Consider the following 11,305-nt stretch of genomic DNA (forward strand, 5'->3'; position numbering starts at 1 on the left):
GATAGATAGATAGATAGATAGATAGATAGATAGATAGATAGATAGATAGAGATAGATAGATACTATGTCAATATATGGACAATGGGAACATCAGTTGCATCGTAAGGTTTGAGGTTTGATTTACCGCACCATTAAATGGAACTGAATCACAGAATGACTTTCTAAGCTGTTTCAGGTCAGGATCCATATTGATTCAACATGAGAGTTAGAAGGCTTGAACGCTCACATGCGCCCTTCATGCCTTACCTAATATGGGACTTGTTCCAAGCTGATTATGTGCGTCTATAATTATCTACTAGGGAAAACAAAAACAAGGCATTTTGTTTCTCTGATATGTTGAAATTGGTCGCATATTAGCTACTAGTAAAATTTTTATTTTCTAATTTCTCTTCTAATTTCTCCTGAATCTTAGTTCTCCTCTCTCTGTCACATTTATACACTATCTACCTCTGAGAAGCAGATGAAGATTGTGAGCTTTATATATTTAATCTCTCAAATCCCAAAGTTATCATCTCATAAATTCATTCAAATATAAGTGTTGATACAATACAGAATAAAATAATCTTTAAATTCTGCATTACACTTTGTGGATCTTTTATATAGAGATGAGGTTCAAGAGCCCTTGCCTAATTTTAAAAAATATTATATTTTTAATTTTAATATTGTTTAGCAATAAATTTTATGTACCAAACAGCAGGGCAAGCTTCTGTGTATTTTAGAGTCATTTGACACTATGCTAACTGGCAGATATAGTCTTTCTTTTCCTCACACATTTTTTTCCCCTATTAAAAAAAAAACAAAACAGGAGAATTCAGGTGTAAATTTGGTAGGATTTTACTGCTTCGTATTTTAGAATCATGTGTATGAAATGCCACGTAACTGGTTCTGAAATTGCAAGATCCCAAACCAATCCATTCCTCTTTTGATGGTGACATTTAAAATGTACTGATGATACTGAGTTGTGAATGATGCCTTGAGATCATATTCTCAGTCATTGATCAGCATCACTATTTGGAGTTGAGACTGAAACATATGTTAATCAGTCCAATTCATGACTCAAAAATGTTTTCAAGTAGCCATGGAAAAGATAGAAGGCATTCCACAGTAGCTTAAAAAAATTTTCCATCCAGTAGAATTTGCTTCACGGTTGTAGAACACAACTTGTAGGTCAGTATAAAAATATTTTCAGAGTCAGATAAAATGGGGTATATCTTTGCTAAAATTGATACATTCCATGTCAGCTTTGGATGAAAACAAAATTAGATTCAACTTGTAGTATCTAAAGTCTTTAGTTACTTTTTCTTGTTTGCTGGCTTTAGGTGATGTCTCATCTCTTCAATGATGTGTATAATTAGTTCAAAGTCAGGAAAAACAGCTGGATCCCAGGGAAATTCATACCCATGAAGTCACTTCATTCTTTCCAAATGTCCTATACTTTTCAGTTGTTGCAGCAGGTTTTTTGCTGAATGCTGCTACTTTTTAAAAAACTTTGCTTTGTACCCCAATTGCAGCATCCACACCCTCGTCTCCTTCCAGTCTCATTCTCATACTACCTCCCTCAATACTCCTTTTATTCTCTTCTCAGAGAAGTTGAGACCCCGTTATCATGAGTACCAACTCTTCCTGGCAATCAAGTCACAACATGAATAAGTGTGTTCTCTCCCACTGAAGCCAGGCAAGGCAACCTAGCTAGGTAGCAGGGATTCAAAGGCAGGCAACAGAGTCTGAGACAGCTCCTGATCCAACTGTTAGGACACTCACATGAAGATCAAGCTGTACATCTTCTCCATATGTGTAGGGTGCCTAGGTTCTGCTCAAGTATGCACTTCCATTGGTGGTTTAGCCCTCTTGAGTGTCCATTGACCCACGTTAGTTGACACTGTCGTCTTATGTTGTCCTTGACCATTCCAGTTCTTTCAATCCTTATCACCACTCTTCCCCAAAAATTCCCAAAGCTCTGCCTAATGTTTGGCTATGGATCTCTGCATCTGTTTCCATCAACTTCTGGATGAAGTCTCTCAGAAGACAGTTATGCTAGTCTTCTGTTTGCAAGCATAGCAGAATATCATTAACAGTGTCAGGGTTGGCACATAGGATGGATCTCAAGTTGTGTCAGTCATTGCTTGGCCATTTCCTCAATCTCTACTCTGTCTTTTATCCTTTTACATCTTGTAGGCAGGACAAATTTCGGATCAAAGATTTTTTTTTGTACCTATCTTGCCACTGGAAGTCCTGCCTGCTACAGGAGATGGCTATTCCAGGCTGTTGATTTAATGGTTCTCCCTTTACTACATCCTGGTTGCTATTCATCTGCTTGCTATTCAATGGATTCATTAGGATGCAATGTCAGTCACAAACCATAAATACTTACTCACAGTCCTGGTTCTCTATTCTGTTTTCTGTCTTTTTTCATAAAGTTCTATTCTGGGTTAATGTAGATCAGTTTTTGTAGAATAATATAATTTCTGAAGCACTCAGAACAAAAAGTAGTGGTAGGAGGAAACCTTTCTAATTATTATTTTTTAAGCATTTATTTCTATTTCAAGGCAGAAATAATATCCTTCTCTTTTTATAACACAGAATTAGAAGGTCTGGACAAGAAGCAAATAAGTCTCTGAGTATGTATCTATGTCAGCCTGGTTCTGCTCCCAAGAAGTGTGATAGCCTGCCATTTGCTTTAAGTTGTATTAGTATTAGTATTAGTATTAGTATTAGTATTAGTATTAGTATTAGTATTCTGCTTTCTCATGGGTTCTGGAGAAAGATCATCAGACTTGCACAGAAATACTAACATGCTTAGCCACTGAACCATCTTCCTGGCCTCACATCTATTATGCTTTAAACTACAATACTACAGGAGCTAATTGTGAATTTCTGTGAGGCTCTAGTGTGGTTGCTAAGAAAATTAAACTCAAGATTGGTGGGAGGATGTGTACACTAGAGTTAAGAAAGTTCAAGGTCATCTCGGTACATACTGAGTTCCAGGTCTCTAACTAAAATAATAAAAAAGAAAGTACCAACAATAATATTATAATTATTATAATTCATCAACTGTGAGAATTACAGAAATCAGTAAAGACTGGTATTTCACATTCCAGATTATTTTGACTCAAGAGAACGTAATTTTAAGGTACTAAGTGTTTAAATACACCAATGGAACACAGAGGGTATGAGATCATATCTGGGTAGAGTATTGTGAGAGAGACATGAAGCTAGGTCTGACACAGGTGCAGAATATGAAACTGAGTTGAAGAGTGATTTTAGTATACATTAGTGCTGGTGTATGGAATAGAATAGAATAGAATACTGAATAGAGAAGCTTATGTAGGAACATTGTTGGGGAAATGACTGTGAAAGGGTTTGGGTTCTCTTCATAAACTCCATGCTTTTCTGGGTCTTTTGAAGCATCACTGTTTCTTCTATATTCTTACCATTATATTAGAATGTGACTGAGGAAGCTGAGGAATGCTAGAATCTCAGCATTATTTAGTAAATCAAGGTTTGTTATGAAATGGACAGATATAAAGGATGTTGAACAAAATATTTTAAATATAATTTTAGGATATATATATATATATTTATAGTGCTTACAAATATATTTAATATTACATAAAAGAAATGATTAAAATAGGGATAAAATAAATGTCTATATACCTGTACACAATACAGATTCTCTTTGCAACCTGAAGTTACCACTATCAGAATTTAGCTTTCATCATTCTGAGAACTAACCTGTACTTTCATTGCCTGTGCTTTATGCTAGCCGGATATCTGGTACCATGATTATTGTCTTAGGAAAGGGTCTTCTGACTCACAGTTCAGGTATGTCACTCTTGGGCTTCTGGTGATAGGAACAGCCAGTGGCATCACATGGTATCACAACATCCTTTGCCTCACAACTGAAATGCAAAGAAAAAAGAAAGAGGACCAGTCAGGTTGAGGGTTTCAATTATTGACTTCAAGGACATACTCCAGTGTAGAGCCCTTCTGTTAAAGCCTTTACAAATTCCACAAATTCTGTCATTTGGGGGATCTGTTCTTTAATGCACAATGGGATAGGCATTTAAGATATGCAACATGTATCTGTCTTTGCTAGACATGCCCTTTGGTGTTCATCCTTCTATCTGGGTATTTGACTGTTTTTAAATTCTATATATAGATAAGATTATGCAGTAATTTTTATTCAGTGTATGCTTTTCTTCACATAGATCTATTCTTTTGATTTATCAGTGTTGCTTCTGTAACTTAAGCATCATGAATAGTGCTACAGTCAACATGGGCTCAAATATCTCTACAGAGTTCTGGTCTCATCTCTTCTGTGTGTATTCTTAGTAGAAGGAATACTGGATTGTGCAGTTAATTTGCATTTTCGCAACTACCATTCAGTTTGGGCAACTCAGTTCTCTTCCAAAATTTTCTAATATACTATATCTATATTTTTATCATTTAATTTTTATCTTTTTAAAGGCCTATTTCAGGTCATATGTAGATTCTAGAAGCTAATTCCTTCAATTTAAACTACATTGGAAATATGCTTTCTCAAACTGTATGGTATTTTCTGGAGGATCATTTTCTTTTATACAATGGATCAAGTTATAGAAGAAACATATATCAATTTTTGAATAATAATAAAATGTTGTATACATATATGTACATACATATATATTCCTAAATATAACCAGTTTAATATGTATAATGCTATTATTTTGTATTTTTCCAGTTGTTTGTCAGAAGGGTGGTTTTAAACACATGGCAGTTTTAGCATTCTTTATAAGACTTGGAGACATCCTATTGCTTTAGGAAGACAGGAAATAATCTGTTGACCAGATGAATGCTGATCATGGTTGGGACATAAAATACCTCACCCTTCCCTGGGGGAATCACTGGGAAGTCTCAGTTCCATCTTCACAGCTCTTAGTTCTGTATAAATGATGGCAATCTTTTGAATCATTTCTGGTGATGAAAATAATCACTTGGAGACAGGAGGGTATCACACCTCTTAATCAGTAAGTAGTACACTGATTTTCTTGCTTTCTTTCTTATCTGATTTCTTAAAAGTTTAGGCATTATTTAAAAATAAGACTGTTTTGTTGTTTTACCTTTAGTACTGATGATGGGTTTTCATTACTTAATTCTCATCCTGGGGATGGAAAAGCCTGCTGAGGAAGGTACATAGAGATTCGCTTGTTATTTGGCAAGCATTTTCAAATGCCAAAGCTCCCCTAAAATCAGACAGAGAAAGCGTAGCATTTCTACCGGAAAAAGAAAAAAAAGATTCTGTACAAATTATGCCATCATGTATCCATGGGACACTGTCAACCTGAAGCAAAGAACTGGCATGCTGTGTTAATTTTAACAGCTGAGAAGAAGCCAGGGGCCTATTTCTTTCTTCAAATACAGATACACAGAAAGTAATGCACACACAGAGCTGTATTTTAATCAGCATTTGATCTTTTGCAGAGCATGGTAGACACACATGTGGGAGTTGCAATGGGGCATTCTACTTTCAGAACACCTCCCAGTTTGTCTTCTTTGCTAAAAGCCCCTCCTGTCAGAAGGATCCAGCATACCTCTAATGGAATTCAACAAGTACTTATGCAGAGCTACATGTGTTTGTAGCTCCTGTAACATACCCTGTGTCTGCTCTAAACCATAAGAAACATGTTCACGAAAGAGCCTGTAATTAGTCTTAAACACTGGAAAGAATACAAGTGCCCAGAAAAATCCATAGAAAAATAAAACGATACTTGTGACAAATGACAGAAAAGAGAAAGATATACTTTCAGAGATTTTAGGCATTCACTAATGGAAGAATAAGTAAACAGTTTAGTTTCTTCTGAAACCTTCCTCATTGACTTTAGAAGTTCATCTTCTTCATACATATCTACATTGTGCCATCCCTCTGCATTTCTTGGTGTCTCCTTACCTCCAACTAAACAATTTTTTATTGGTTACTTTATTTACTCACATTTCAAATGTTGTCCTCATTCCCAGTTTCCCCTCTTCAAGCCCCATATTCCATCTCCCTTCCTTCTGCCTCTATGAGGTTGCTCCCCCACCTATCCAGCTACTTCTTCCTCACTGTCCTACCATTCCCCTATGATGGGGCAATAAGGCTACACAGGACCAAGGGTGTTTCCTCCCATTGATGCCAAGTAAGGCAATCCTCTGCTACATATGCAGCTGGAGCCATGGGTTCCTCCATATATACTCTTTGGTTGGTGGTTGAGTCCTTGGGGACTTTGGGGAATCTGGTTGGTTGATACTGTTGTTCTTCCTATGTGGTTACAAACCCTTCCAGCTCCTTCAGTCTTTCTTCTAACTCTTTCATTGAGGTCCTCCTGCTAAGACTGATAGTTGGCTGTGAGCATCAATATCTGTATTGGTCAGGCTTTGGCAGAGACTCTCAGGAGACAGCCTATACCAGGCTCCTGTCAGCAAGTGCTTCTTGGCAACTGCAATAGTGTCTGGGTTTGGCATCTGCAAATGGGATGGATCCCTAGGTGGAGTGGAGGTTTCTTCCTTGCAAATAATCTGATGTTGTTTCTCAAAAGACCTTAGTTCTGAGAAGAAACATACTAGGGTTTAGAAATACGTAAAAAATGAAAAAGAAAAAAATATTTAAATGTGTTGTCATTAAAAGATGATGAATATTGGGCAGGAGAATGTTTGGCTGTGGAGTTATGTATTCTTCAAATTCATGCGTAGCCTCACTTCCTCATCAGGGAGTATTGTTGTCATGACTGGACTCCTGGTCTTTATACGACTTTAATAGTAAATAATACATATTTTACACTCTTTTATTTAGTCTAAGAATTAAAAATTAACTCCTAAAGTGTTCTCCATGATCCTGATATATACTCAGTGCATGATGCACACAGATAGAAAGACAAGAAAACACACAAACTGATGTCAACATACCCCAACACACAGGTGCACAGAGATATATACACACAGAGAAGCATACACACAGACAACACACACAGATGTATACAGAAATGGACACGAAATGAGACACAGATACATATGCATAAGCACAGATGCAGACAAATGCAAACACAAAAAGAGACCTAGACATATGTATATGCTCCTTCCTCTCTCTCACACTCATCCTCTTTCTCTTTCTACCCAAAATCTAAAATAAAAGACTGACTGACTTAACTGACATCAGAGTCATTTGAGGGAAGAAATTGCCCTATTTCTAGTCATATGAATTAACAGAATACAGTTGAGAATAATGCTATAAGGCTGTGCATGGTCAGTTGATTTTGTTTGACAAACATGCTAACACTATGGTAGGAAATGAATGTCTTTAACAAGTAGCCACAGGAGATACTTCTGTACATGAAAATAAATGTATTTTAAAGTCTATTTTTCTACATTTAAAATATTAATATGACATTTGTCATAAACCTACACATAAACTATAAAATTATAAAATTATTAAAACACATTTAAAAATAAATATTACACTTAGCAATGCTTTTTAAGTGTGGCATCAAATGAATGAAAATAATTTAAACTTGATAAAAATTAATATATTAAAGAATATTATCAAAACAGTAAAAAAAAAATCCCATATGGACTTTGCGAAAACATTTGCAAATCATATCACCATAATGATTTAGATTCTTCAGGGCATAACAACTCAACAGCAGAAAGATAAACTGTAATATTTTGAAGTGAACATATTATGACAGTTGCTCAAAGGTAGACTTATCATGTGATCAAGAGATCTCACTTTAAGGAATAAATTCTAAACAAAAAAAATCAGCATATCAAAGAGATCTCTTTGTTTTCCTGGTAATCAGAGGAACTGGTAATCGTTAACTTAAGATATGTAATCAGACTCTGGTCCCAGCAGTAAATGAATATATATATATGAAGGCAAAATGTATATATAAAAAACTGATTATTATTCAGACATAAAGAAGAATGCGAGCCTGGCATTAGCATCAAGACAGATGGAAGTGTAAGACACAATGTTTTATCTTGTGTGTGGAAACTAAAACACCCAAATCAACCTGGATATGGCTGCAGAACAATGACTATTAAAGATAGGGAACTGAGTAAGGGATAAAATTAGATTAGATAATGGACATCAAATTCTGACATCAGAAATGAGTTCTGTTCTTTTTCAGCAGTATGATAAGTAGGTTCACAGTAAGTTATTGCATGTTTCTGGAATAGCTAGAAGGCTGTGAGAATTGAGATTATAAAGGGAAGGAAACGCTAATTTCTTCAAATGGAACAATATTGCTGTTTTCCATTTTCATGCGTTGAATTAGAAACATTATCATATACAACAAATTAATACACGTTAATAAAAATTTAAAACATAAGCCAAATATTTAAATAGATATCATTTAATACAACATGTAAATATTCTTTTTTGTCTTTGTTCAAGATTTTATTAAATGTCTTTACAAGATAACATCCAGCCTCCAGATGCAGCTGCCACGACCCTGTTATGCTGTAGGCACTGGCTAGGGCATGGCAGGTGGCTCTGGCTTCCCACCCTTCTGTTCTGAGATGGGGGTCGTGGGCAAGATTTCATCTTTAGGTTCCACAATGCTCACATGATCAGGCAGAGGCTTCTTGGGACCAATCTTACCACTGGGGTCCCAGGGTAGCATGATCTTCACTTTGATGCCCAGCACACCCTGTCTGAGGAGCACATGGCGCACAGCAGTGTCAACATAGTAGTTAACAGGGTCTCCACTGTGAATCATCAGACCATCCACAAACTTCATGGACTTGGCCCTCTGTCCTCGGAGCTTCCCAGACCCCACAACCTCGCAGCCCTTGGCCCCACTCTCCATAATAAACCAAAGCATACCATAGCAGGCCCTTCGAACCGCAAGCCCTCCCAGGAGTTTGTAGTGCAGAGATTCTGCCTGGGCAATGGCACACAGGCCTCTTGTGGCCACTTTCTCTGCATAAAGCTATACGCTGCCTTCAGGGAAGCCACACTGCTTCTGGACAACTGCAGTCAACTCTCTGATCCGACGACCCTTCTCCCCAAGAACAGTCTGTGTTCTGGTGGCTAAAATAATGACTTCTGTTCTGGTCGGTGTAACTCGGACTTCAACTCCAGAGTAGCCATCTTCAGCCAGCTCCCGAGTAAGAAACTCATTCAGTTCAGCTTTGAAGATGCCATCAGCTACAAACTTCCTCTTCTTGGAAATCTGTACCGCCATCTTGCTGCAGCGCGCTGCTGAAAGGAAAGGAAGCAAAATGTAAATATTTAACAAATATATTTTCAAAAGAGTTTCTACTTCATTTGAGAGATGCAAAGTAAATCTATGTTGGGCTAGAGATACATACTTACTAGATGACAAACAAACAAACAAATAAAACCCCAAAGCAACAAAAACTTACTGCTGATAAAATATGAAGAAATCAGAATCTTCAAAAATGGTGGTGGAAATAAAAAGTGCTACATCCTAAAGAACGTTGGTGGTGGTTAAATAGTTAAATATAAAATTAGTATAACACAGTAACTCTACTTCTAGGAATGTAGCCAAAGAATTGAAATCATAAAAATATAACAAAACAAGACATAAAACCATAAACTTGTACACATACATAGTCATAATAATACCATTTTCAGTAGCCAAATAATAGATACAAGTCAAATTCCTACCAAGAGATAAATGGGTAGAAAAAACAAATAAGCAAACAAAAAGCCAAAAACTCAGTTATTGTATAGTGGAATATTATTTAGTCATATGAAGAATTAAATTACTGATTCACACTACAATATAGAGAACCTTAAAAACACTGAGAAGGATGTCGTGTCAGATACTACCTGGATGGTCAGAATGTCCAGCTAAATGGCTCAGAAGAGAGTTAGGTTAGAACAAAACATGACTGCAAACACAAAACAAAAAAGACTAACAAAAACAAAACAGAAACTCAATAAGATTATTTGTAGTGATATTCTACTATACTCATAAACTGCACCCTAGCATAATCACCATGAGAAAAGTGACTTCCTCCAGCAGCTGATGGGAATTGTTATGTAGAAACCCACAGCCAAGCATTAGTTGGAGTTCAAGGAATTCTTCAGAAGAGGATAAGGAAGAATTGTAAGAGCCACAAGGCTCAAGGACAGGAGAATAACACAGCCCATATAATCAAAAAGCAAAGCCTATGGGGCTCACAGATATTGAAGCTCCAATCACTGAGCCTACATGGGTCTGTGCTAGGTCCTCTGCATATATGTTGTGGTTTTTTAGCTTAGAGTTTTTGTTATATTCAGTTTTGTTATATTCCCAACAGTGGAAATGAGTGTGTCTCTGCCTCTTTTGCCTGCTCTTGGGACCCTTTTCCTCTACCTTGATATGAGAGGTTTATGCCTAGACTTGTATCTTGTAGTACTGTGTTCTTTTGATATTACTGGGAGGCCTTCTCTTTTCTGAATGGAAATGGAAGAGCAGTAGATCTGGATGGGAAAATAGGGGAAGGATGGGAGAAGGGGAGAAAAGGGAGCCTACAGCAGGGATGTATTATATGATAAAAGAATAAAGAAAAAGAAAAAAATTTAAGTGAAAGAAATCAGTTGCAAAGGATAAATGTATGCTTCTTTTTTTATTGAATGGTCAAAATGGGGAGACTAATAAAGACAGAAAGAATATTAATCCTTCCCATGCGTGGAAGAGAGCATAAGGAGTAACTGCTAATAGGTACCAGGATGCTTGTAGGTGAGAATGTTCTAGAAGCAAAAGTGGCAGATGATTGTATGATATTGTGAATATAATAATAAGAGACACAGACCTTTGAGCTTGACATCATGTAATACAGAGAATTCTATGTTAAATGAATGTATTTACAATAGGAAAGAGAACCTGACATAATTTTCTCCATGTAAATGCAATGTTTGCCAAATTCTGTTCTCAGTGAATGTCTATAAAGAACACCTCTTAGACACTTATCTTGTGGCTTTCCGTAAAACAGAAACAACAGGAACATTTGCTTATTTTGTAATTAGCTGGATGGGTAAAGTGCTAGGAATTTAAAATTGAACACGGGTCTAAATGCAGACAACTAAGCAGCTAGTTTTGAGATTTTTTTCTCGTTATGTCAAAAGACTTGCAACATAGACCTGAAGAACTAAATTATCATATCCCAGAGACTTCATAGTTGGAGGACCACTTTCTCCAGTCCTTGCCAGAAAGAGCCCACACACAAACATATACACCACACACATGTACAAACATCCACACACACAGGCATGCATGCACATATACATGAGAGGGAGAGGAAGAGAGAGGGAAGAGGGGAGAGGAAAGGAGGAGAGGAA

The 11,305-nt window shown here is 36.6% G+C and overlaps 1 protein-coding gene and 1 pseudogene across 1 annotated transcript in view; one reads left to right on the forward strand and one right to left on the reverse strand.

Moving 5' to 3' along the window:
* Agbl1 (ATP/GTP binding protein like 1) overlaps positions 1–11,305 on the forward strand; it is a 739,063-nt gene that overhangs the window by 610,950 nt on the left and 116,808 nt on the right. The window lies entirely within an intron of this gene.
* On the reverse strand, positions 8,393–9,206 carry LOC114633032 (annotated as a pseudogene).

The sequence above is a fragment of the Grammomys surdaster genome, unplaced genomic scaffold, assembly GCF_004785775.1.
Source record: "Grammomys surdaster isolate TR1022 unplaced genomic scaffold, NIH_TR_1.0 493, whole genome shotgun sequence".
NCBI lineage: Eukaryota > Metazoa > Chordata > Mammalia > Rodentia > Muridae > Grammomys > Grammomys surdaster.